The sequence below is a fragment of the Plectrocnemia conspersa genome, unplaced genomic scaffold (assembly GCF_051122295.1).
Source record: "Plectrocnemia conspersa isolate PC_06_02 unplaced genomic scaffold, ASM5112229v1 ptg000005l, whole genome shotgun sequence".
NCBI lineage: Eukaryota > Metazoa > Arthropoda > Insecta > Trichoptera > Polycentropodidae > Plectrocnemia > Plectrocnemia conspersa.
Window position 1 is genome coordinate 7,865,853 of NW_028277169.1, and position 24,606 is coordinate 7,890,458.

The window sequence follows — 24,606 nt, forward strand, 5'->3', positions numbered from 1 at the left end:
ATTCCAATGCATGTTGTCCGGACTATACACACTCGACTACACTACACATCGACGCTCGGAATACTACTTCGCTACAAGACTTCTTTAACCATGCACTTAAGCCTCGCCTCCTGTTTGAACAATCACCTTTAGGACACACTAGTCCAATGAAATGCATAACCACGAACCACCTCAATATTACATAACAAATTGTGGAGCGTATGTAAAACTCTACAATCATACGTGTAATATATCAATAAACATATATAAATCGGTCTAGTTCGTTTTTCTCTCCATCATGGTGAAGCCCGACGCGATGGAACACGCAACAACAATATTTACTTATATCATATGTTTCATTGCAAACGGATGTTACAATACAATTTAAATTTTAGTTCACAAATTCATACCAACTTCAAGAGGCGGTGAATTGCTGCTCTTGAACGGTTTTACTTTTCAAAAACAATGCACAAATCCAAACACAATCAGATGGAGATGTTCAGCTTATCTGAGGACCAGATGTAGATCTAAGGTTGTCACTCACATTATCTACAAGACTTTACTAAGACATAAAGAGGTACACAACCACGAACCACCAAATATAAACATGGTCATGCGCCGTTTGAGATTTTCATTTGCAAACGACAATTCATAGTTATTATATTTCCAAATATTTTTAGATATATTTATCGCCAAATTAATGTAATAAAAAAAACTGATTTTGACCAAATATTGTTGATAATATAAATACTTAAGATACCACCAATTTTTTAAAAATGTGCTAAAGTGGAGAAAAACTATTTTTATAAGAATTGTTACACTGCTTATAATCTTAAAGATTACACTGTTGTGTTTATTTATAATTTTATACTTGAATGTTTTTTACTTCGTTGTTTATATGTGCATTATATTGTAGCTTGTGTTTGATTTACTTTTGATAAATAAAGCTATATGAAATGTATATGTTTATTTATACAGAGTTATCGACGCCAATAAAGATAGCATTGAGGATATCTTACATAAATAAGATTTCTTTATTCAGAAACATAATAGATTATTTATGTTTCAAAGATGATTGATTCACTTTATGTGTTTATTGATTTTTGGCAAACTGTTGTCGACAAAAAATAAAATAAATGTAACTAGTGATTTTTTTATTATTTTTTACTAACACTACTTTTAACTAACACTCATCTATTTCTTTACAGCTACCTTTGGATTTTCGCGTCATGGAAATCAAGTTGTAGATATGGGAAAGTACAGATTCGCAAAATTCACAATGTTGCTCCACGGAGTTATAGTTTGGAGGTGTATCAAACAAAGTATGATGCATTGTAAGGCAAAGATATACACAAAAGGCAATCAACTGTTGCGATTTGTAAACTTTCATAACCACTGAATGTTATAAAAATTATAAAAAAGTTCCTATTTAATAAAAACGAGACGAGGTACAAATGTTTATACTAAAACAACTAAAAATTAACTAATATTATGTGTATAATTGATTAGAATTTTGCCATTATAGTATTATTATTCTAGTCTACATAAAATGCTATCTAGTCAAATGTTTAATGTATCAATATTTATAATATAAAATTTTAATACTATGTTCTAATTTGCACATTTCTGATGTACAATAAGATATTACCAAATATTATAAATATTGTAATTAAAATTCTTTACGTGTCATGTTTATAAACTATGATAAATATATTTTTGTATTATTTCTAAAAAATCCTCCGATTACCTGGATCTGCTGAAAGTAAACAGCGTCTGCTTATTTCGTGTTGGTGTAGCTTCACTTGAATTGTCATCTTTTTTCAAATTGCGACTTTTTAAAAAAATCAGTGCTATGTTTAAAAAATCTAGAGAAAAAAATATTTTACAATGTGTATTAAAATTAAAATAAAACACATTTTTACAACTTAATATATAAATAAATCTAATTAATTCGTAACTTACAATATGTATTTTTTTTACACATTTTTATATAAAGAAATGTACCTTATTATTGTGGCCTTCGCCGTACGGATTTTTTAAAATGAAAGTAAAATTTACTTACAGAAATTACTCTTTTCGTTTTAAAACCAAAAAAATGCAAATGTTTGCCATTAATTAACTAATAAATAAGTGTTTTATTTTTGTCATCCAATTATATATACTTCAACATTCCTAAATTTAGGAAAAATGCTTAGTTTTATTCTCATCGTTCGCAGCATTTTACAGTGACGTAAAATTATAAAAAATAACTTTTTTATCGAATAACAATTATATAATCAATTAACAGATATTTAAAGAGTACTGTCTTACTTTCTAATATATTGATCCATCAAAGCGCTCTAAGTGGTAAATGTATTTCTCAGCTCAGATTTTCATACATACATGCGCTTTTCCTAATCAATTAAAAATGCTATCGGTTTTTTTTAAATGAACAATTAGTGACTCAGAAAAATATTCTATTGTTGAGACAATCTAACCCGGGTAAAAAAAAAACATGTCAAGAGACACGCGGCACACGCGCGCTTAAAGTTTCACGAGCCGTACTAACGTACGTGGTGGGGGCACGGCGGGCTCGTACGGCTGTGCTTATAATGCGGTACTAAAGCCGGACTAGACTCACTTGATACATTCTGGAGTCTCCAGAGCATCACCTCAAGTACATGTGGTTGAAACCACAAGTACAGACGACTTCAATAAGTATAAGAGTAAAAAAATTAACTACAATTTGTACTTTTCAATACAAATATCAATATTTTTGATATAAAAATAAATCTGTGACGGTGAGTTACGGACACTATCAATAAATCTGATTCGGTAGTCAAATGGTATCTATAGTAGAAATTTGAGAGCGATTTCTATTTGTATTGTATTTATTATAAATATTATATTTAATTCCATATTTATATTTTAGCCAAGTACGTCTTGTCGAAGAAGGGGAATCGTATGGTATTCTTTCGAGGATTTACCTATTACCACCATTCGAATAATTCGAGTAAATCAAAAACAAGATGGGTATGTTCAACGCATCATCACAAGCAATGTAGAGCTTTCTTGTACACGTTCAAAGATATAATTTGTTATCATAAAGGCGAACATAATCATGTAGCGATGATAAGAAGTACTGTGTATTGAGTTAGCGTTTAAAACGCTAGTCTTCTAAGTGCTTATATATTAAATAAAAAACTATGCATATAAACATTACCAAAAATTTGTTTGTAATTAATATTTTATCATATGCTTTGTAATATATAAAATAATATTAATAAAAATAAATGTAGATTAATATTTTTTTATTTTAAATTAACATGATCATGATGTTTTATGCTACTAAAAAAAGTAGATGGTGTGCTTCTGGTAGATAAGAACAGGTTACCTATACTTTATACAGTAGATAGGAACAGGCAACTTACTTTTTGATCAAACTGCAACAACATTCAATTGGAAAAAATATAACAAAACCAGATACAATTCATGAAATGCATCAAAAAGGCTTAAATGAAACTTACTCATTCATATTATTAATATTATTTTTTGCTTTTAGCACAGTACATTTCTACAGCCAAAGGAACGACTCTGGTGAAGCTCGGAGAATATTGCTATAGGTTTCATGTCAAATGTAATGTAAAAACACGATGGGTTTGTGCAACTCATCAAAGAAAAGGTTGCAGGGCTTATCTACATACCATAAATAATGTAATTTGTCGAATAAACGGTGAACACACCCATTAATTACTACTTAACATAAGTAAATGCTAGTCAGAATAGTGTCATGATATATGTGTGAATTAGTCATTATATAGTCACTAATACTACGTATTAACAATTATTTTAGATTAATTTTAAGTATACAAAATGCATAATGTGGTCAATGTATTTATATTAATGTTTAAATATAATAAATCTTGCCATGGTCATAGTCTTGTTAGTTATGTATCTTATTAAAAAGGTTGTTTTTATCTTATATTATATAGTTATAAATTAAGGCTTTTAACATTAGCTTTAAAAAAAAAATGTATTATAAAACATTAATAAATCAATATACGAATTATTCTCATTTTTACCTACATATGTCGCTACTTTTTAATTTTTAAAACTTCTGATCTAATTATTAATATTTTGTGTTTTTTAGTTACATACGCGTTCGTTAAAGGCAGGCCCTTTCTAATATTAAATTCTCACAAATTCAGCTGCGTTCACACTACTAGTCAGAAAAAAACATATTGGCGATGCACTTTTCGTGCATCAGGATGCAGAGCAGTCATCCACACTATAGGATACTCGATTTTAAAAATTAACGAAAACCATTGCCATCAATAATTATAAATAATAATTACTGTACATTGTAATAAAAAATAAATAGGTTTTTTTAATTAAAAAACAGTTATTTCATTTAAAAAATCATATATTAATAACTATGTACCAAGGTCGTAGAAATCAACGTTGAATATTTCAGGTAGAATAAATACATACATATCGATTGTAAATTTTAACTCACATTTATTTTTATGATTTCAGGTTTTTAAGTTTTTATTTTATTTGTTCCTTTTATATAAATATTTTTTGCTGCGCGTTTTTTTATATTATTAACCCTTTAGTTGCCGAAATCCGATATATGAGCTTTTGCTACTTTGACAATAATTGTCAGATTAGACCCTATTTTCTGTTATTATTGATAATAATCTTAAAAAACTCGGAAACCAGAGGGTTAAAATATAAATATTAATAATAAAAATATTGCAGCTATTTAATGGTGTACGAAATTCGGTGAGAAGACCATAAGAAGAGTGTAGAAAAAAGTTGGTAGATTCAAATTGAGGTGGATGGATTTCATGAATTTAGAATGGAAAAATCGCCAATAAAAAAGCAGATTATATATTTAATTCTCAATACAATAATGATAATTTAAATAGTAATTTAACAGAAAAAAAATTTTTGCTGCGCGGCAGAATTTTTTTTTTTCTTACTTATATTATTTGTACATAATAATTTTAATATATGTAAATGCATTTTATAAAATGAAACAGTTTATTATTTTTTTGATTATTGATTTATAGCCAAATTAAAATCTATTTAAACAATATTTATTATTTCACGCGGTACACGTGGATCTGTGTGTTTATTATGTTTTTGTATTAACTTTGTATGTTATATGTATACTGCTTCATACCTAAATATTTACTTTATTTTTTAGCAACTCCTACTTCTTCAGCATATGCATCTATTGGTAACAATTACTTGTCAAACTTATCTATGGATAATATTGAAAGTTCAAAATTACTAATGTTCACTGAGTTACCTGATACGCAACAAGAAAGTGGTTGTACGTTTTATCCCGAATCTTTAAATAATTCAAGAGAAAAAGCTAAACTTCTCAGAAACTCAGGTTTGAGTTATAAATCTGCTTCGAAAAATAAGAATTATTACGAAGCAAGAAAACTGCGCTTCCCTTGCGACGAGAAATGTAAACTAAGCTGTTCTTTAAAAATCAATGAGATTCAACGACAAGAAATTTTTGAATCGTACTGGAGTTTAGGTGATTTGTACAGACAAAGAACTTACATTGCTGCTTGCATGGTGGCTATTAAACTAAAATATCGCTATTCTTGTACTGGAAATAAACGCAATTTGAACCATGCCTATCATTTTGCAGTTGATGGAAAACGAATCAGGGTTTGCAAGTTTTTCTTTAAAGCTACTTTGGACATAAACGATAGACCGATTAGAACCGTCATTAGTAAAATGAACACTGGTTTTCTTGAACCTGAAATGAGAGGAAAGCACAAAAATCGCCGATTACCAATGACAAATAAGTAAAAAGATTATTATTACGCTTGAAAAATAAAATTTCTTGTATCAAATGCAGAGAGATGCTTTTTAAGAGTGTTGCTTGCAGAAACTTAGACAGCAATACGTACAATTGTGATACGTATTATATTAATAAAAGAGTTGCCTAATAATAAAATGCTTTTTAATTATAATCCCATGTAAAGGTCATCTTGTCCTTCGTTTACCTCAGATCACTCTCCGCGTTACATGCGATCTTAATATTTTTTTCATAATATTGTATTCAACGTATTTTGTACATTTTTAAATATTATTATTTTATATTATTTATATGGATTCTTGAATTATTGCTTATTATTTATTTTTTATAAATATAATTTATTTATATCAAATGTGCATTTATACTTTATTTAATAATTTTTTTTTTGTTTTGATTTTAACATTTAGTTTTGTTTTTTGTTTTAGCTAAATTTGTTCTATCGCAAAGAGGAAGAGCTTTGTTAATTTATAATGGATGCACATTTAAAAAATTAAAACACTATAAAGCTAAAACATATTGGAGATGTTCAACTAACAGTTATTGCAGAGCTAATATTCACACTGTTGGAGATATGTTAATAAGAGTATTTAATTATCACAATCATTTTAGATCATTTTAATTTGTTTTGTATTATTTTTCCTATTTTATTGTTATAAATGTTTTAATTTGTCATTGAATCATTATTATCCTTTAATTATGGAGTTTACAACAATATATTTGTGATGTATCTGATCTACGTTGTATCTAAAATCGAGTTAAATCTTGAAGTCTTGGGTATAACTACGTAGTTGGACCAAATTGCACGGTTGAAGTGAAAGCGTCTTTTCTCAAGCTCTTAAAAATCGTCTCGATTGATTCAGCGCACTTTTCTCGGTGCGATTTTACTTGAACTTTCATATATTCCAAGTCGTAAATGAAGTACGTAGCTCAATGTTACCATTTTTAAAATGACCGTTATGTATAAGGTAATAAAAAATAATCTGTTTCCGCCCCGAATCGTCAAGATTGGTCAAAAAATCAATCGAGAACTGAAAGATTCGTTTTAATTAACAATAACAAATATCTGTTTTCACACCGAATCATCATATTGGCCAGACAATCAAGAACTAGAAGAGGCGTTGAGAGATGAATTTTTAAGCGTATATTAGCCTGAATATTTCTATGTAAATATCTAATATTGCAACCTACCAGGCGTAAGCCCAATGTGTTACAACGGGGTAAATCAGTACCAACTGGTGAATCGATGACATCCGTATAATTAATTAAAAATTAATATAATTTACAATTAATATATGTAATTTTTCAGCTGGGACAGTTTTTAATAATAGCGCGATTTTATAATTCTAGCCTCTTGCTGGGCTTGAACTCGTGGCCTCTAAGTTACTAGTCTTAGTATTCCGCTATTCCGACTTCATCAAATTAGGCAAAATATTTTTTAATTGTAAACAATGAAAATGGTTACTTAAAAATACTAAAAATACTATTGTATCTATGAATATTTTTAAATTAGTCAAAAATTTTATGCAGAAATTTGCTTCTAACTTGGAATTAACCTAATTATAACTGAATTCGTACCAAACAGAGCTACGCCGAATCAGCCGAAAATAGTTAAATTTGACCAGAGCTATTAGTTGGTTAATTAAAATAAATATTTAATTAAAACCTTGTACTAAAACAATAAAAAATTGCATAATTGATTTTGACGCAGCTATCAAGGATGGTCCCGAAATTTAATATAATTAAATAATATTTTATAAAATAAAGACTAATATTGTAAATCAAACCCAAAATTAGGAGCATGAATTGGTTTAAATTTTTTTAAACATTTTAAAAATAGTCTATAATTTATTAATTTATTAAAAAATGTGTTTAATTTAAAATTTTAAAATGGGTTTGTATAAATGCATTGAACAACTTTTTAAATCAAAAAGGCTTTTTTTATTATTTTTATCAACATAAATTACATAATTATTTTTCTTAGAATAGATAAAATAATATTTGACGAAAATAAATTTATGCCTCACATAATTATTTAACAGATTATTTATTTTTCTTTGTTATTTTAGAAAAAAATTATAGATACGTGTATAAATGATATATTTTCAAACAATGCTAGTTTATTGGAAATTTCAATATATTTATCCCACTAGTGGAGGGAGGGGCATGTATGACTCTTGAGATCCATTTAATATGTTTTTATGATTATTAATTAATTAAATTATATTTTCGTCATATGTTTTTCATTCATATCCCAAGTACACGTGAACGGTTCTTCTTAAGTCACATCCTTCACGAACGAATTCAATGATACCTCTCGCTTTCCCCTACGTTTATGACGTCATGATAAACTGCGGCTGAACTATTAGGCATTTTTATTGCTGGTGTTGCAGTAAATCGCCTTTTTTAATTACATCAGATTTTTTTGCTAGTTTAAGAACAATTTCAATTTTATAAAATATATTTTTGCTAATTAATAATTAAAAACGACCATTCGTATGAAATGATACTGAATACGAAGTATTATTTTATTTACAAAAGTACACTTATATTAACGATTATTATCATTTATGTTGCAGTCGAATATGCTATGTCACAAAGAGGAAAAGTGTTAATAAAATACAATGGATACACATTCAAGAAATTGCGAGAGCATTGTAAAAAAACGTATTGGAGATGTTCGACAAACAATTTTTGTAAATCAAGTATTCACACAATAGAAAATAAAATTGTGAAAGTGATCAATGTACACAACCATGAATAATTTTATTTTACAAGTGTTAGATTCAATCCTTGTAGTCGTAAAAAACGGTTTATTAAACTTTTTTTATGTAATTGGGAATAGGAAGTATGTATGTCTACATCATAAACTTTATTTTAATAACTTGACATAGATTAGTATGCATAAATAAATATTTTTGCGCCTTATATATTCATATATACGCACACGTTTTTTTATAAATTAAAAAAGGAAATAAATTATATAAAATAAATATAGTTTTTTATTTTTAATTATTATTTAATTACTAATAAGTTTCATTTGAAAAAATATTTTTTTAGTTAAATTTTGTGTATCGAAACGTCCTTCCGTCGTGTCGCCAAACGAAGTTCTGACGCTGCGGTGCTTCAATCGTAATTCTAGGATACCAACTGAATCATACCAGCCGTTATTTATTTTATGAAATGGTTGAGTAGACATTAGAACACAATTTGGACATACACATGTACATCAAGAGTGACTTATTAATTGTTTACTTCAACAGTCTATTTGCGTGAGTCTTATATTTATGTACGTGTCAGACTTGTGTTTATGTCGGCTTTCTGTCTTTTTCTTTTTGTTTATCTTACAACGTTGATTATTTCATATTTTAAATACATGTATACTACTTCTTTAAATTCAAGCTACAAACTTACATATATCTTATATTAACCCTTGTTTGCAGTTGAGTTCATAGTGTCACAAAGAGGTCGCAAAATGATTAGAATCGGCAACTACAAATTCCACAAGTCGTCAAAGTGCGGCTACAAAGTTTATTGGGTCTGTTCACTGTACAGCCGCGGATGTAAAGCCATGATTCACACCATGGGCAACGTTTTAGAGTTTTACAAAGACATTCATAACCATTAAACGCATAAAAAGTCAAATTAATATATTTTTCAATTGTTGCTGAATCCTGATGTGGTATGTCCGGGTCTTTATATTATAGTCTTGTAGTTTAACATATGTATAATTATTTATTGCCAAATACAATTTTCTTTACTGGTGTTTATGTTTACATTTAAATGGTATATACAAAACAACATGTGTCTTACTAATTTTAATTTTTTTTTCAGCTGTGTTTACAGTATCTCAAAGGGGTAAACCATTAATAAAAATTGGAAACTTCACCTACCGACAAGCTGGAAAACATGGGAAAAAAGTGCATTGGTGGTGTTCTACCCATCAGATAAAAGGATGCAGAGCAAAAATTCACACCATAGATAATATTATTTGCAAAATATATCATGTGCATAACCACAAATTTTCAAAATATAGGCAGTGATGAAAATACTGTAACTGAAGTCTAGTAATTTATATAAATCGTATTAATTATATTATAATTAGTCTATTGCTTAGGGATTTACTAGTTTGTAATACATAACATACTATGAGTGCAGGATTTAAGGATGAATATAAACATAATGACCAAGATATATTAGCTTCAATGACACTGCAACCATTTTGATTTTTATTTATAGATAAAATTATTTAATTTATAGATTAAATTATTTTAGCTCTATTTCTATAAAGCTAATATAATTTTATCTATAAACACAATAATGACTTAAAATGTATTACTATTTTTTTCCTAAATATGAAGTTATTTTATTTTAAATTAGTAGTTATTTATTTTTTAACCTTTTGTTTGCCGAGTATTTTATGGTTACTTTCTAAATATAGATGTATTAGATAACAAAAAAAATATTTTGGAAAAAATGGTAATTGTCTTTGAAGCAAATATTTTACAATTCGTTCAAATGTATCCTATCATATTTTGAATCACAAAGATGGAACTCACAAAAGTTGATTTAGTTTAGATTTTGGCATCTAAAGAGTTAACACTTATCCTTAACAATATGTTTAAAAATATATATAATAGTGTAAGTGTATATCATATTTAAAATATTTAATTTTTAACTTTTATAGAATTAGTGTTATTATTTATAAATATATGATGTGCATAGGGTAGGTAGAATCCAATCGTTTAGAAGATCGTGCTGAACTCTGGATTCCAAATGTTGATTGTGAAGAGGGAAGCAGCTGCTTTCTCAATCTTTTAATTCTCGTTTAGTGCTTCGGTTAATTTTTAATACCATCGCCTATAATTTGTATTATATTACCAATACAAGTAAAAGTAAATTGATATTAAATTTTAAATTAATAAAATTAAAACCGATATACCTCCTGTAATAATTAATTTCATAATAAAATTGTAGTATTATATATTAAAATAATTTATATATTTTATAATATTTGACCAAGTGTAAATATTATGCAGAATGTTATTCAATGTTATATTATTACATAACCTCTATTGCTAAATAAAGTTAATTACTATACATTTAGTAAGTTGTTAAGTAAATGGTTCATTATAGAAAATACTGGAAAACAACTACACTTTCTTATTGTAAAAGAAAAATGTTTGTTTTTTTAGTGTATGAGATTTGAATCATTTGCTATTAAATGTGTCATTTAGATTGTAGGTGCTACAATAAATCAATAATAGATTAATTGTATATACATATATACCATAAATGCATTATAGTGCATATGAGAGTACAAATGTTAATTAACCCTTTATGTTAAGATCTTTACTGTATCAGATTAAGGCCCGAACACACTAACACTGGCGCTGTTATGAGAGTAATACTCACAATATTGTTTTTTAATAAAAATATGAAATAAAATGTTGTTTTTGTATTCGGATGTAAGTTGTTATTGATGTATTTTGCCATTTTTAATATACACATTATAAATTACATATTTTTTTATTAAACGTGTATATGTTGTAGTATTCAAAATTATTTTATGTTATTAGTTATTTTTTTTTTTTTTGTTACAGTGAAATTTTATATTTCGAAGAATGGAACCAAAATTTTGGAATATGATAACTTCGCGTTCAGACCTTACAGCAAATGCGAAAATTTTTTAAATATTCAGTGATATTCGTCATATTTTAACACTCGTGTATTTTTTAACAACGTGTAAAAAAAATTGTAATAATAACTTGATGGATAATATATTATTCAATAAGCGTTGTGATTTTGAACAAAGTTAATTTTTTTGTATAAAAAATGTTAAAATAAAATACACGGTATTTTTGCTTATTTTAATGTAATGTATAGTAATTAAATAATAATATTTTTCATCGTCGAACGACGACGAGTGACAGTACATAAAAGCATTTATCGACCACCATATGCGATAGGGGCGCAGCAGCTGCGTTGTTTATTCAGATATGCGATGTAAATGCTGTATTATGTCATATTTAGAATATATATACATTACAAATTGAATGTATATTTATTTTGTAATTTTAATTTTTGTTTTAAAATGCAGCTAAATTAATTTCAAAACATAGACTGTGATAAACACGTCTTAGAATTACTATGTAAAAATAAATATTTTTCACACGGTAGCTGTATATATTATTTTTTAATAAATGTATCTATAGATATATATTTTTTTTAAATCAACCTTACTAAAACCTGTTTTGAAATACTTCAAGGTAAATAATAGATATGAACTTATTTTTAAAATAGTATATCGATCCTCCAGCTTACTCCCGTGTTACATAATACAGTATCATCTCAGTATAGCGAAGCTCACGGAACCGAAGAAAAAATTTGTTGTATGGAATGTAAGGAAGATGATACATTTTAATTTTATTTCTAATTACCATATTACTACAGCATCAAAATAATAATAAAATTTAGGATACTGTAATGAGCACAATAAAATGTATTAAAAAAATATTTTATAAAAAATGTTTGAGGGTCGGCGAAACACCTTGAATATCGCTTGTGAACAAATATTGGGTCAAGTTGTAACATCATTCTTAAATTCTGATCAAAATATTTCGTTATACTGAGATCAGTCTTTGTTATAATAAAACACATTTTGTATGCAAGTTTTTCAGGGACAAATTGAAGATTTGCTTTACTGGGAATTTCGTTATTTTGGTATTCGTTACAAAGAGATTTGACTGCTATGCTTAGTTTTGTGTTTTTTTTTTGTATTGTTAACTTAATTTTTTTTTTTAGCCAAATACATCACATCTCAAAAGGGAAAACAGATGATCAAAATCGATGGATACACTTTTAGAAAACTTACAAAATCCTCAAAAACCAACAGCTATTGGGAATGCTCCACACATGCCCGAATAGGTTGTAGGGCAACTATAACTACTTGCGCGGATATAATCATCAGAATACACAATGTCCATAACCATTGATCTAAAAAATAAACATTTATGTTTTATTAACATTATCTTTTTATTTTTTCATGACTGCAAAATCCGTGCTACCAAAAACATGTCGATTGAATCTATTTTATAACTAGTTAACAATTTAACAATGACTATGGTTTGTTTCCAACGAAATTTAGTTATCTTATTATGTTTTTTTTAGTAATTAGTTTTATTTAATAATAAACATTTTTATTTTTATAATTTGTAACTATTTTCAATTTCAGTTAAATACGCAACAAGTCGCTTTGGCAGTACAGTGATTGAATACAAGGGATATCATTTCGCAAAGAATTATATACGACGTGGTAAAACTCGATGGCATTGTTCTTTACGCAATAAAACACAATGCAAAGCATCTATTTTAACCTTAGATGACACCATAATCAAAGTAAATAATGAGCACAATCACCGAAGTGTTTTTGTCTATATATAGATATATGTGTATATGTATGTGAAAAATATAACTCTCTGTATCGCATTGGTTTCATCTGTACATTTTAAATATACATAGAAATATTGATTTATTTTTTTATCCCTGATTTTATTTTATCAGCTTTTGAATTTTAAATTGATTGAATATATTACGAAGAAAATTCATTGCAAAATCTATTCTAAGATAATAGATAAAATTATCTAATATATTATTTTATATAATATATCACCACCAAAATTTCCACTGTCAAAAGAAACATAATATACAAATATAACCTATTTGTTTAAATCCAGAGGTTGATGATCAGTTCCAAAGATACTAAATACTTCTTCGACTGTCATCCCAGTCCATAGGCGTATGTTTCACAAATGATATTTTTTGCTCCTGTTCATTTTTTCCAAATTTTCTTATTTTTGAGATATTAAGAAGCCTTTATTTTAGACCTCGGATCAAATGTATGAAGTAAACCATCTTACGCCGTTCAAATACCAGTAATACTGGTATTGACATTATTTTAATTATTTGTTAATAAAAAAGACCAAATAAATAATGTCTATTCATTCAAAATTGAATTGAAAGATAAATTATTAAATGTTGTATTTCAAGAAAATATATTCCCATATTACTCATTATGTCAGTTACGATTATCCGAAATAACCTTATGAGAAAGGAGTGCGTAGAAAATTATAAATTTGGTTGTTTAAAATGCGACATATTTTTTTCTAAAAACAGATTTATGTACTTGATGATTGTGATGAATTATCGAACATCCAATATGTATTTTTAGAATAGCTTAATAATCTATTATCTTTTTTATGTATATATGCATAAATATATTTTTAATCGTGTTGAAAGAAACATAAATTAAATTTAAGCTATAAATGTGTATGTAAATATATTGGAATAAAATATACGGAATTAAAAAAAATGGGATATTTTTCGGTACTACCAGTATTTAATTTTGTAACAACGGTAGTATTTTTCCCCAATACCGATATTACTAGTATTGCAATCCCTAGTTCATGGGCATTTTTTATGTCATGGGCCGTTTTGATATTTAATGGACATCTTTAAGGTCGAAATATGCAACGGGAATATTGTGACTTTATGGTGATTTTTGTCTTTCGGTAATATATTGTTTCCCGTAACCGTTTTGCAACAAAGAAATATTCTTTCAATGTAACGGAGAATAATTGCGTGTTATTTATATGAAACCCTTTTTTTTCTAGACGTAACGAGGGCTTTTGTGTGGTCCCATCCTTCACATTTTGTTGTATAATTCATTCTTATTTTTTACAGATGATAATTCTTGATTACGTGAGTCTTAAAAATAAGAACCACCGCATTATTATTTTAATTGCCCGAAAAAATAATATGAGTACCGCTCGCAAGATTAGCAAAACCAAAATATTCGATTATCCCGGCAACTATTGCTTCGATGTATTTATTATTTTATTTACATATTATTTTAATTAAAACGCTTCTGGATGCCCCCTAAATTTTTATATCAATATATTAGTCATTAATTTTCTCAGTTACCTTATTATAAAGGAGTGCGTAGAAAATTATAAATCTATATGTTCAAAATATGACATTTTATGGTAAAAAAACATATTAATATTACTGAATATTGTGATATTTTGTGATTTATATTATTTTATTTTATTTATTGCGCATTTAATATTCATTTTAGAATATCGCAATAATATTTATTTACGGAAGTTTTATCTCTTTTATACTTATTTTTTTCTACTCATGTCAAAAGTAACATTAACTAAATTTTAATTATAAATGTAAATTTTATGAAATAAAATACGTGAATATTGAGGTAATAAAAATAAATACTATTTTACAACAATAAAATAAATATATTTTAAATATTTATTTACATTAAAAAATTAAATGTAAATCAAATTTGATTAAAAAAATACCCATTAACACATTTCATTTATATTGTCTAGTATAAACTATCTTTAGTTGGTAACAGAGAAAAATAGTATTGCATTATTTTCCAATGAAAAGGGTAAAAAAGTGCGTATTTTTTTCAAATACATTTTTTATTTTAATATAATTATTGAGACCTATTAATTGTTAATATTTAACGTAATGTTTAGTAAAGCATTTGTGTGAAAATATGTATGAATGGATATAAAAATGTACAAATAGTAGAAATAATTTCGTGTATGCAATACCTGCTTTTGTTTTCAATTCGCCAGCCATCCCTATCATAAAAAACGGTGCGAATTACTGGTGATGCAAATGTATCAATTTTATATTGACGCGTCGCGTATATAAAACAAAACAAAAATAAATTAATAAATTAAATGCTTAGACCAAAAGAAATAATATTATTCTACTATCATATCCTACTCCAATAAAACAACTTAGGTTAATCCCACACTTATTATTCTACGCTTTTGCTTTCAAGCAATAAGCGCATCGTCGTTTTCGTCGTTCTAACCTATGTAGATATCGTTTTTAACAAATAATATGTACGGATTTAAAAAAAAATTCGGTACTACCGGTATTTAATTTTGTAATACCGGTCAATTTTCGCCCCTAAACTGGTCTAAATGAACGATTGTTCCGGTGCAAATCAAATATTTGATAGCAATTCCGAATGTTTGAAAATATTTGGTAATGATTATGAGTGTTGGGCCGCACATAATTGGCAACATGAGGCCCGCGGACTGCAAGCTAAGTATCGCTGCTTTAGTGTCAAGAAACTTATTATTCGCTTGAAACGTTGACGTTTTTTGTATATGTTCATCATTACGATTTTGATTTAATACATTTGAAAATTCAATTTGTAATTTTTTTTTAAAGTTATAGATTTTATTTTGTGATTTTTAAACCTTTCAATAATAAGATTATGATTAGCAGCTGCATTTACACCGAAAAGGCTCTTCTTATCAATTTCGTAATATGATTTATATAAAATCGATTTGGTTACGTGCTATATTGTTGCGATCTTTAAGATGAATACTGATAGGCGCATGCGCATGGCTCGCGATTTCAGCGCGTCTCACGCGCAATGTCAGTCTTGTCGCGTCTCTCGTCGCTCTCGGAGGTCAGCGCTATCGCTCCTTGGTAATGGACCCCGAGTAAACACAATTCGCGCGCATTTTTATTACTCATAACTCTGGTGTGTGGCCTCGCATAGGCTTACATAATACTAGTGTTGTTGCATCAAGATGCCGAGAAACCGCAGAGGATGCCATTACTAAACGCCCCTCCCTCATCGAGACCAAGAAGAGGAAGTTCACCTGCTGTCGGAAATATTTTTCGAACCGCCCTTGGAAACAGAGCAGAGCAGCAAAGCAAAGCAGCATCGTGCTTGGATTGAAGAATCGAGTTCACGGTGCAGAACGAAAGCGGTTACAGCTGGTGTACAATCAATTGAAAGCTTGCTACAACTTCAGGTCGGCGATTCCAGGAAGGCGACCAGGTATGGCCGTATGACGGGAAGTTGGCGTCAGCAACATTTATCCGTGTGCGTAAACCACTGCCGCCACTAGTATTTAGGCCCTACGAGGCCAACCCAATGGGTGGCATACAGCTTTTGAGGACTGGATGAGCGGGATCCACCTCCCGTAGTACTATGTTATTTTTAAGAGTCTCATTAGTAATTCTCTCGAGCTTGTTAGGAGACGTTCTCTAGACTGCCTGCGTAGCATTTGCATTGCATTTACTTGCATATGTATTTCGTGTCGCTTCTTCATTGTTCGACTCAGTCCTCCTGAAATCAGAGGGACGTTCTTACTCGGTTTCAGCTTTAGCCCTCGGTTTCCTAATGACCGAGCAATTTGGCCAGCTTGCGTAGATATACTATGCCTTACTCGTCATTGATAGTCCAAAGAACGCTACCTCGGATGGATAGCCTGAGAGCTTACTTCCCCTTGAGAGCTTGGGATTCAAACTCAAGAGTCCTGCCCTCTCCCACACTGTTAACGGCGAACTCCAGCGTGTGGTCGACAGGTGCCAATGCTGAGAAAAGCCGTGCACGATAATCAACCGTCTCAAATAGGTCGTCTACCGAAAGTACATGGAAGTGCACATAAACAGACCAGCGACCTACAATTAAGTGTGGTGTATTATTATGTTTTTAGAGTTATCAACGTGTTTTTGAATATTTGTATGGCATAATGTAGTTGTATTTTATTAGAGATCTAGTTTATCCAAATTAAGAGGGGGGTAGTGTTGCGATCTGAGAGACGCATGCCTGGGCGTGATTCTAGCGCATCTCCCGCGCAATATCAGTCGCGCGATTTTACTTTTCAAAGCTCTGATGTAACGGCCTCACATATGCCCACTTCTTTTCAATACACAAACACTACTCCATAAATAAGTTTTTGTACCAGCCTACAACTAACAACATTGACCACAGAAATAATAAATGAGTGTGATTTATTAGAGAATTATTTTAAGAAATATGTGCATTTAAATAAATACTTTGCTCTATAAAACGAATTGTTTGTGCGTTTATGTAAGGTAAATCTTTTGATTTTTTTCTTCGAAAAAGGATTTCTTAGAGAGAGTTATTCATGGAATGTCTAAGAGTAATGCACAAATAATTCGTTTTATGGAACAATTATTTTATACATTGCTCATTTAAATTTCCCTCATAATAAATCTTACTTATACTTCATAAATAGTCTTAATAATAAGTTTTAAATAATAGTTTTATTTCAATATAATCTAACTACAAATTTGCTTATAGAAATGGAGATACGGGTATCTCAGAAACAAAAAGATCATCTGTTGCACGATGGATACAGACTTCGTAGAGACAGAATTATGGCTGATGGTAGTACTTCGTGGAGATGTTCAAAACGCAACTGTTCTGGACGGATTAGAGTCAATAAATCTGAAGTGTTTATCGTAACAGAACACAATCATCCACCACAACATTAGTTATGTGATTTTTATATCGTCTTATCGTTAAAACAAACCTGTTTATATTTTAAAATAAAGTAATACATCAGCAAATATCACACATTTTTAATTCAGTGCCTCAAAATAATGTTCATAATTAATAGTGAGTCTCTCTGTTCTCTGGTTTCTTGAGGTCAGCTTATAACATGGGTCAGATAATGCTCTCTATGTAGATTATATAAATTAGAGAAAAGACTTACTCAGAACAAAACACTGTGAAACTCCACCTGTGTACAATGTGGTGTGTTTGTTTCTGTGTGAGCCTTTTGTAGGCGACCAGTGTGGTCATTTCCGATGATGAATAGGTGCCATTGTTTAACGCGTGTCTTAACATTCTTAGTAAATATTTTATCAATTGTTAACTTAATAGTGGAGGCATACCTAACCCTAGTTTTAAGAATGTTTACTTTGTGTATTGTTTATTTGTAGTACATAAAGGTTATAATTGCAAGGCGCTGCTTTTTAGGTGATTTTTTAAAAAATAAACTTATATGTTCAATACGCTCATTACAGTTTAAACTATTTAAATACAATTTAAAAATAAAATAAAGTGTATATTGTAATTAAATATATTATTATTAACAATTAAAAACGTTTATTACTATTTTATAAATAGTATATCGATATAGGAAATTGTAATTATATTCAATGAATAATGGATATATGTGATTAATATTATCTCTCTATGGTATGTCAATGTGTGAACGAACGGTGTGAGTTTTTTATGTGTTCTTATTATTTATGATATATTCATAAACGTGTGTTTACCATAATTTTTTATACTTAAGATTTAACTATTTATTTTTATTTTTTAGCGGTTTTCATACCTTCGCGCAGGGGTGGCAAAATGCTTTTTTACGAAGGATTTACGTTTATAAAAAGCAATAGTTCGTTTCAATCCGAGACAGTTTGGTGGAGATGTTCTGCTTATCGCGATCGATGCCGATGCACTGCGACCACATCCAACGATCGCTTACTAAAACTGTCTGGAAGTCACAACCACGAACCACCGCGTTACCACGTTTCACACGGAATTTTTGTCAAGATATGAGCGTTTTTTATGCTTAAGAACAAGTATCTAGTCATTACTATAATATAAGTAAAATAATTTATTATTTATAAATTTACCTTTGTTTCTCGACCTGGATCGTATATTTTGTTGTACTGTTTTATAATTTTAAGACAAAACAGTACATTTTTATTTTTGTAAGTTAACCACATCAATGAATGCTCACGAAATTTATATATGCCTAACTAAAAGTATAATGTTATATTCACGATAGACGTTCGTAAGATGCTTTTTAGTTTCAATTTGATCGGTTTGTAAAGAAACCTAATGGAGTGTATTAAACAAATCGAATAAACAATCTTATTGCAATTTTGCGAAACATCGTTTTATTCTGAATTTTTTGTTACTCCTGTCCTGGGAATTCTCGAAATTCAATAATATTGTGTTTTGTGTATTATATGTTTTTTTAAATTATTTTTATTAATACAACTACACATTTTAATTCTTGATGATTTTCATTTCTCGAGAATTTTTTTACAAAAACAATATAAAAATACCTTTTTGTATTATTGAAAAAATAGCCCCTAATTGTTTTGCATTCTGTCGATTTCCATGTCTAATTTATTCTTATCGGAGCGGGTTCTTAGATCACCAAAGCAAAGTTAAGTCGCCGGCCGGTTAAAGTCATAGAACATTGCAAAAAAATTTGGTCATTCAAATACTTTCGATCTTCCGAGAAAGTATGCATATTTTCAATCATCTGGCACGAACACCTTCGTAAAGGTTTGTTTATCTGAGTGCTCTTTTATTAAAAATTGTAAATACTTTTTTGTCATTCCCAGAGGCCTATTAAAACCCTATTAAAATTAACCTGCCTTTACTTATGCAGCATTATAACTAGAGCAGTTTTTGTAAACCCTTTTAAAATATTCGTACAATTTTATTTTATAATAAAAAATGCTTCATAAAATTTTAATGGACGCAAAGCAAGCTAGTAAATACGAATTAAAATTTTAGAGAGATGTTTTCAATCTTAAATTTAATTTACATTCAATGACCATACGCAGCATTTAATTGTTATTGATTAAATGGACGATGAGAATCATATATTCATAAATATTTATGTATTTGGCGACTAGGAAAAAGGTTAGTATTGTTCAAGGCTAATTATACAATAATATTGATTACATGTATTTTATATTTTTGAAATTTTCTATTTACTATTGAATAAACAATAGTTTTACAATGACGCATATTTGAGTCATCGGCCTGTAAAGTGTTGAAACAACTTTAGAAAATCAATTTTCTGAATCACAGCTTATTTTTATATGTTTTTAGCAACTTTTATTCGATCTCGCCAAGGTGGTACACTCTTATACTACAAAAAGTACACATTTATGAAGAACAGCAGCTCTAGACATGGAAACGTTTGGTGGAAATGTTCTCGCAGTAGACACTGTCGTTGCAATGCCATCACTGCAGGCAATCGCATAATAAAAATGACAGGAGTACACAACCATGAACCACCACAGTATCATACTTCGTCTGATGGAATAATGAGCAGAATATGATTCATGAAAACATTTATAACACTGATACAAAAACATTTATAATACGTACAAATAAAACTTAGTAAAAATAAATTAACCGGTGTTTTATTTATATGTTACCCAGTTATCTTAAATATTATTTTATTTAATAAAATTTTAACATATTCTGATTTTAGCTGTCTACATACCATCAAAAAGAGGCTTTCCTTTGATATTATACGATGGATACAAATATAGCAAATCAACAACAGATGGACCAAAAACTAGATGGAGATGTACTAAACGGAATAATAAACTTTGTTGCAATGCTACTTTGTATACAATCGACAATATTATTATTAAATCGAATAATAATCATCGTCATACGTGAATAAGATAATAAATGTCAAATATTATTATTCCGTACTACCTGATACATCAGGTTCTATGACAATATTTAAAATAAAGTTCCTATTGAAATGTGTATTTATTTTTTTATTGTTTCATTGATTCATTGAAACACGAAATATTTATACTTTTTAGAACTTTGCTTACTAGTATTAATTTGTATATTTAAATATATTATATTGCTTATTATTGCTCCAAACCAAATTTTTCTGTGATTGATTATAAGTTCCTTCAAAGGAACTTTCTATGTATCTAAGACAAATGAAGTTTTTTCTATGTATCTAAGACAAATTGTAAAAAATGTTTATTTATAACAATGACATTACTCTTAAACTACACTTAATATTGTACAACACCTTAATAAAGCAAGATTGTCTTCCGTGTGGCTCAAATTTTCAAAACCTTTGCGGTCACTTGCCGAATGTTTGAGGTGTCGCTCAAAGATAATCAATAAATACATATCTAGTGTGCTTATTTGCTTGTGGAATTAAACGTTTGTGAAGGTCTGCGTAGGCCTTTTATATTTAAAAAAAATGTAAAAACAAACCAGTGGTTCCAATGCGTTTTATGTTTATTGCATTGTTGTGCAATAGAATCGCTCTAGACGTCGCAGATCTTCATGCATTTTCTCAATTTCTTGATCAAAAACTCTCAGCTAATATGGTTTTAGCATGGATAAAAAAGTAGTTTAATTCTTGCTGAATACGATCGAGAAATGGATCGTTTTTATTGAATAAAAAAGCGCAGTACAAACTTTATATAGCTCATGCGGCACCCATTTGTCAAGCACTATTGGAACTGAAGACGGACGCCAAAGATCTTCAATGCTCTCGTATACAAAACAGTTTTTTCTTAATAACCTAATAATTTATTCTATATTTTAGGTACGTACATGCGTTCACAAAGAGGATACCCATTGATACAATATAAAGGATTTACATACAATAAAGATAAAATCTGCGTTAACAAAGTTTATTGGAGGTATACTTCACGCAAAAAGAATAATATTTGTAAAGCCAGCTTGTACACATTTGATGACGTCATTATAAAAATTTTAAAGGATCATAACCATGGACCACAAACTTAATATGCCACTCAAAAATATGATTAAACAACCGTTTTTCTCTGAGCCAAAAAAATATGAACCTTATTAAAAAAATGTTTTTATTTCTTTTATTTCGTTTCACTTATAAAAACACCGATGTTTTTTAATTTTAATTTTAATTTGAATTATCACAATTCTTTATTTTTATAATTTTATTTTTTTTATTTTAGCTGAATACATGACTGATTCAGTTGGAGGTAAAGTGATAAAATATAGAGGGTATTATTTTAAACTAGATTACTTCCGACATGATGGTAAAATTCGCTGGCACTGTACCTTAAACGAAAAAAGAAAATGTAACGCCTTTTTGTTGACTCGGAACGATTTTATTATCGGAATAAATAACTTCCACACTCACTGAAGAAAGACTACGAAGTAAACTAAAAGTATGTTTATTAACAAGCACTGTTAAAATTAAAAATATATTTTTTTAATACACAATTTTAAATTTTACATTTTTTTCATTGATAAAACCAATTTTGTAATAAATATTTTTATTTATTGCAAATTACATGTCCTAAATTTTAAATAAAATCATGGACCAAAATAAAATAATAATATGCATTATTATTAGACATACAATAATTCAATTAAAGTTTCATGAAAGACAATCTTTGTGTGTACTGAAGGAGCAGCAATTTATTTATAAATTCTAAGGAATATTTATTATATGAGATCAATCCTTTAAATCAGGTGGAAGCAAACTATGGCCCGCGGGTAAAATGTGCCCCGCTGCCTATTTTAATCTGGCCCCAAGCTAAGATAAGATTTTACATTAAGTATGCGATATAACAAAACATCCAACCGTCAAATTAAAGTATTCGAGATATGAACGTATGTGGTGCTCCTATTGCTTCACTTTCACTGTGACGCTATGCAGTTCTAATTCGAAAGCGTCTTCTGTGTTTCGTGTAATGCTTTTTGCGAAATTCCGTTCTCATTTTATTACTTATGTATATATATCACTGTCAAAGCCATAAAAAAACGTATTAGTAGACTTCAAATGTAGTACTTTAAAAGCTAAGTGAATTATCTGATATGGCATTATATTTATTATGCAATGGCTATATGTCTGTACTAAAAAATACAATACATGTCGTAATTTCGTAGAAAAGCTACGATCAGAAAAGTTGATAAGTTTAAACCAGAGTTTCTCATTGCAAAAAATAAAAATAGTCTTTAATTAAAATCAATGCACGTGTAGCTTATACATTAATTAATGAAGAAAAACTATATACTAATGGTAATTTATTGTTGTAGTTGGTAAAAAATATTTATTTCAATCTATCGTTTTTTGGCGTGAATAATTTTTGAGCACATTGTGAGTAACATCAATAGACAAGTAAATAGCAAAACAAATTATTTCAAGTGTTTTTTTCTTTATCAACTCTACCAACTCTAAATCTAAATTTGAACATGTGCACTTTGGTAATAGCAATTTCTTGGGTAAAAATAATAACAGTAAGTATTCATTTTCAAAGGCTTCTGCAAACAATTAGTTATTTAGTGAGATACTGGTTTGCACCAAATTGTTATTCGAGTAGTCAATGCTATGTTGAAGGACTGAAGAATTAGCTTATATTTTTAGTCTAAAACTACAACTACAGACAAAAATATTTTTAACGAAATTGAGAAAACATTAACAAAATACAAGATAGTGGTAAAAAATTACATGAAACATTCAAGGGCTTAGTTACAAAAAAATATATAAGAATTGTGAAATGTTTATATGGGAAACATCTCAAACTATCATGTTTAATTGAACTAGTTTTATCAGCGGTAAACTGACTCTAAAATTAAAGCCAAAATCCTGACTTGATAGTCATGATAAACTTTTATTAAGACTATTTGAACTCAGAAAAGCAATTGAAAGTGCTTTCAACTAAAAGATCCAGCTTCACCTTTTTTTTAATTTAATTTAAAATTTGCAAGAAAAAATAAGGCTCATCAAATTTTATTTCTTGGTCCGCCGAGCTCCAAATATTTATGATCTGGCTCTTTACAAAATAAATTGACACCATCTTTAAAGGACGTAGGTGCAGTGGTGTAGATCTCTGTGTAAGTACTCCACCTAAAGGCCAAATCTCTGCAGCACAACTTCAAGCTGCAGAAATATTGATCAGATAAGAATTATCACTTATCTATATGAAGAATGGTTTCAGTAAATGGATGAGTTATCCCTTGCTATTAAAATATCGTTATTTTGTTTGTGTGACCAACCACCACAAAAAATATAAAGTGTCGTAGTCTTTCTCGTGAGGTAGGCGACTTACAAAGTAGCAAAGATAATTTTACAGTAAATTTACTAGCGATTAAAGTACAATGTTGTGGTTTTCGATTCGCCTTAGACATTGTTTTTTTTATGATAGTATTTTAG

At 28.8% G+C, this 24,606-nt stretch overlaps 1 protein-coding gene and 2 long non-coding RNA genes across 47 annotated transcripts in view; 2 read left to right on the forward strand and 1 right to left on the reverse strand.

The window, feature by feature from the left end:
* The window catches only part of LOC148234762 (uncharacterized), a 564,675-nt gene that overhangs the window by 397,768 nt on the left and 142,301 nt on the right, over positions 1-24,606 (reverse strand). The window lies entirely within an intron of this gene.
* On the forward strand, positions 12,022-13,835 carry LOC148234773 (uncharacterized). Its single transcript, XR_015809824.1, has 3 exons — positions 12,022-12,780; positions 12,903-12,925; positions 13,035-13,835. It is a non-coding gene; the product is annotated as an uncharacterized LOC148234773 (long non-coding RNA).
* Positions 16,097-20,830, forward strand: LOC148234774 (uncharacterized). Of its 3 annotated transcripts, XR_015809818.1 has the most exons (3): positions 16,097-16,691; positions 18,994-19,231; positions 20,505-20,830. It is a non-coding gene; the product is annotated as an uncharacterized LOC148234774 (long non-coding RNA). The 3 variants fall into 3 exon arrangements; XR_015809816.1 differs by having other exon boundaries at positions 17,964-20,830; XR_015809817.1 differs by having other exon boundaries at positions 18,994-20,830.